We start from the raw sequence: 5154 nt of genomic DNA, 5'->3' as shown, positions 1-5154 counted from the left end.
ACATGAAAAGCATATCAATACTTTGTACTGATAAATAGAAATAGAGTAGTAAACAAGAATAACAACAACCATAAGAAAACACACCATAACACAGTAGTTTAACAAGGAAACCCAGTGTGGGAAAAACCTTGGTGGGATTTGTGACCCACAGTATTCGCTTACTGGCCAATGAGTGAATATTACTCTTACAATAGGGGTCTACACATATAAGAAGGCCAAGTGCCTAGAGCTCACTGCTCAATTAAAAGATGGGAAGTCTCATTGACTTACAAAATGGATTATGCAAATCCAATGTCTTGAATTGCTTCAAAATAGCATCTACTATGCTAGATCAAGTACCAGTTTTAGCTCTGCTTCATACATAAACCCTTAACCTATAATTCATATATTATGTGTGAGACATGGACCAACTCTAATACCATGTGAGATTTTACCAAGATCAAGAGGCAATGGAAAGCACAAATAAGAGAGAACAAAATAGATGATAGAAATAAACTGTATTCTATCAAGATGAAAAATATGATCAACTGGATCATTAAGCATTACATACAATGAATATGAGCCTGCTTATATAGGCAAGGCTATATGGATATGTGAGTACACAAACATGACATGTGGCTCAATAAGAAACAAGGGTAGGTAGGAAATAGGTGTGGGTAGGTAGGAGAAATAATATAATAGTCCACATGAGGTGGATCACCCATTGAATGTGGAGTGTAACAACAAGATCACACCATAAAAGGTGGAAATTCTCCTACACACACTATCTCAATGTGGCACAAACACCCAAGCGTCTCATACCCAAATTACTATGAAATGCATTTCCTAAGTAAGCTTAAGTAAGGTGTAATAATATCCATGATGAATAATTATTTACACCAACACCCCCCCCTTAAGTGCAACTTAGGGGAATGCACTTAAGTATACAATGCAACTAAGCAATGCAAGATGGGTCCTGGCTACAAGGCCATGTTAGGTACCAATGTACAAATGCAAACCAATGCAATGAAATCTCTCACAAAGCAAGGAAAGAGAGAAAAACCCAATGGGAAAAAACCCTCCCCCAAAAGAGAGATGAAAGCTATACAAGAGAAATCTCATAGAAGAATGTGAAGAATAAAACCTCATGTGAGGAAAAAGTCCCCCCCATATGAGAGAAGAATAAGAAGAAGAGAGACTAGGAAGCCCCCCCTCAATGTGGAATCTGCACCAATGATAGAAGCTCGATGTATGAAGAAACTACTCCATGAACATCGAACAACATTCCTCCCCTTAGGAAGAAACAAAACCAAAGGTGTATCCATGAAGTCTCCCCAATCATGAAGGGAAGATGTATGAAGAAAACTCATGATGAAAGGAATCTCTGAAAACTACTCAAGTGTCCCCATGTCGATGCTAAAAGATACCCCCTCCAAAGGTGGTAAACTGTGCCACACTACTTGAAAAGGCACTCCAAGATCTAGTGGAGATGAATGTAGAACATGTCTCAAAGACTCACATGTCTCCTCAAAAAATAAAGAGACCTCCTCCAACTATTGTACATAAGTATCCACAATCATGTGAGCCTCAAAAGAATGATCATGTAGAGAATGAACAAGAGGGTCAGAGTGTTCCCTCGCAACAATCAAAGAAGGATCACCTTCATCAAAGAGAAGATGAATGTCATCAATGATGTCTCCCAAATCTACAATGTAGGATTCCACAAACAAACCTGTGATGTCTGGCAAGTAATCATCCCATGAATCTGAAGATGGAAGACAATGAATATCCTACTACACTGAATCACATGAAGGAAAAACTGTCACACTAGGTGCAATAGGTGATGTGATATCAATATGAGGAGATGAAATACGAGACTCAAGAATGGGGTCACATGTGATAATCCCCATGTTCAAGTGCCCAAAGTTCTCCTCAAAATGTGAACCATCACAAAAAGTGTGATCATCATGTGTAGAATCATCAAATGTGAAATCATCATCATCAACAAAATCTGAAAAGGAGTATAATCAAGATGCATGATCAACCACCCCAGTTGCAATGATAGCTCTAGTCTCCAAATCTCTAATGAAAACTAACTCAGGTGTGAACTCCACAACCCTCTTAGTTGCACCATGCATGATTTGATAGATAGAAAGGACATTGTTTGTCAAGTGGGGTACACACAACACATTATTGAAGGAGTTATCCCCAATGTCAATAGATCCTTTCCCAATCACATCCATGTATGTATGATTGCCCATCAAAATTTGTGGCATGGTGCAAGGCTCAAATGTAGAGAACATAGACTACGAAGATGTCATATGATGAGAAGCCCCTAAATCTAGAAGCCATCTCTCTGAATCATGACTGATAGTAGCACATAGAGCTTTTCTTTTTCTTGTCCCAAAAGATTGAGTCTTCCCACTTGTAGAAGCCATGAATGCTTGCCCTTTTCCTTTTGAATGTGAGGAAGTGGAAATTGATGAATCATCCTTCTTGTAGACATTAGGCAAATCAATATTATTCTTTTTGAGGATATGTGTGAGCTCATCAATCTTCTTAGAATGGCAATGACACTCCTCATGACCAACCCTTTTACAATAGGCACAAGTAGGTCTCTCCCTCTTTGGTGAATTATCCCTCTTGGAAGAGGATGAATCTCCTTGTTGTGGAGAAGATGATGCTTTTTCCTTAGGCTTTGATTGCCATTTCTTCTTGTTTGAGTTGTCCTTTCCTTGATTTCCTTTGTTCCCTTGATTTGCCACTAATGCTTGAGACTTAGAAGCCTTAAGAATGCCCATGCTTATCAACTTAGTTTGTTCTATCATCAACATTTCATTGAAAGCATCAAAAGTAGGCATTGTGTAGCTTGAACCCATTGTCATCCTATGGGTTTAGAAACTAGAAACAAATGTTGCATATTCTTGTGGAAGCTTGCCTATCAAGTTGAAGATCAATTGAGTATCCTTCTTATAAATGCCACAATCTTTGAGTTGTGCCCTCAAATCATTTGCCTTATTGAAATAATCTTGTATAGTATCAAAGTTCTTGGGATCCAACATGGTGAGATCACTATCAATTTGATATCCCCTAATCTCATCAACTTGACCATACAAGTCTTGAAACTTTTTCCAAGCATCCTTGATTAGAGTACACTTCTTAGTATGAAAAATGAGATCTTTTGATACATACTTTCTTAAGGTACCAATTGCCATGATATTTTTAGTGAGCCAATCCAAGTGACCAACTGGATCAACCTTAGGATTAATGGGAGCAACAATAGTTCCATCAATGTAATGAGTTAGTTCTTTTTCCATAAGTTTACTCCATGCATCAATTTTCCAAGTAGCATAATTATGAGGAGTTAAGAGAGGAAACTTAGAAGAACCCGTAGCAGCAAAAAGGAAGGAACACAAGGGCACAAATGCACAAGAGACACCCCCCCAAATTAACTCAATCAAAGTACCCCCCAAAAATGATGATTTTGGCACTTTATATGTAGTGTGTGTACAATAGGCCACTTGCAAAACAAGGCTAAGTGGACTTCTGATTTCAATTTACAACTTCTCAAAATGAGATCTAAGAGACTTCAACAAATACTGCTAGTGATCTAAATTGAGATCCAAACAAAATGCAAGTACCAAATATGTCAAAAATGGCCAAACACTAAAAGTACTATTTCTACTTAAAATCACTGCAAACAGATGGTAGATTATGAAAGTAGATGAAAAACTATGCACTTTCAAAAAAAATGGCACCTGAAAAGGAGTCCATATGAGCCCAAACGAAGCCTCCAAAGTTGTAAAAATCGGGATTTCATGATTTCCAAAAAACCTATATCTGAAAATCAGAAAAATTTTGCACCACTATATAGATCACAAAATTCTACCCCAAAACAAAAAAAAATTACTCAAAAAAATGAGTCCAGATGAGTGAGATATCGCTATTTGAAAAATGCCTGCAAAATTATAATTTCTGGAAAATTTTCGTTGTGGCTTCAAACTTCAAATGCCTCTAGATTTGGCCTCCGAAGTCCGATTTGGATGAAACAAAAGGCAAAACTGACTTTCTTGGACCTCCTCATTCCAATGGTAACCTCAGATTTGATCCATCAAGCTTCAATAATAACTTGCAATAGAAAGACCCAAAATGCAAACCCCAAATAGCATCAAAGTTCTCTCAATTAGCAAACCAATGACACTCTAATGGCTTTGATACCATGTGAGACATGGACTAGCTCTGATACCATGTGATATTTTTCCAAGATCAAGAGGCAATGGAAAGCACAAATAAGAGAGAACAAAATAGATGATATAAATAAACTGTATTCTATCAAGATGAAAAATATGATCAACTGGATCATTAAGCATTACATACAATGAATATGAGCCTCCTTATATGGACAAGGCTATATGGATATGTGAGCACATAAACATGACATGTGGCTCAATAAGAAACAAGGGTAGGTAGGAAATAGGTGTGGGTAGGTAGGAGAAATAATATAATAGTCCACATGAGGTGGATCACCCACTGAATGTGGAGTGTAACAACAAGATCACACCATAAAAGGTGGAAATTCTCCTACACACACTATCCCAATGTGGCACAAACACCCAAGTGTCTCATACCCAAATTACTATGAAATGCATTTCCTAAGTAAGCTTAAGTAAGGTGTAATAATATCCATGATGAATAATTATTTACACCAACATTAGGTCTACATAATTTCACCTATCTGCTTCTTACAAAATGTTCTACAATGATCTCATACATATATGAGTCATTTTATGACTCGCCAAGTCGGCTTACAATGATTTTACAATTAATTACAAAATATATTATAAACAAAATTCTTGTTGGCCTGGGTGCCGATATACTTCCTTTCACTGCCGGTATTCTGTGTGTCGGTGTAGAGTTTGTCGTTGCTGGTGCCAGTATATTGTCTTGCCTATATCATATGATTGCAAGGTTGCCATCAATGACAAAACCTTAAATCACCTACAATTTCACATTGGAGTGTGCATTTGCCAACAGAGTGGGCTTCCGCCACTCCCGTGATGGGAGGTGGGCCCCACAGTTGGTGTATTCTTTATTTTATTTTATTACAATATAAATAAATGTATTGTGGTATAAATTTTGGTTAATTAAAATTTTTTAATATTTTTTTTATTTAAA

This window comes from Cryptomeria japonica, chromosome 2 (assembly GCF_030272615.1).
Source record: "Cryptomeria japonica chromosome 2, Sugi_1.0, whole genome shotgun sequence".
NCBI classification, from domain to species: Eukaryota; Viridiplantae; Streptophyta; class Pinopsida; order Cupressales; family Cupressaceae; genus Cryptomeria; species Cryptomeria japonica.
Note: the sequence above shows the minus strand (reverse complement) of the source record.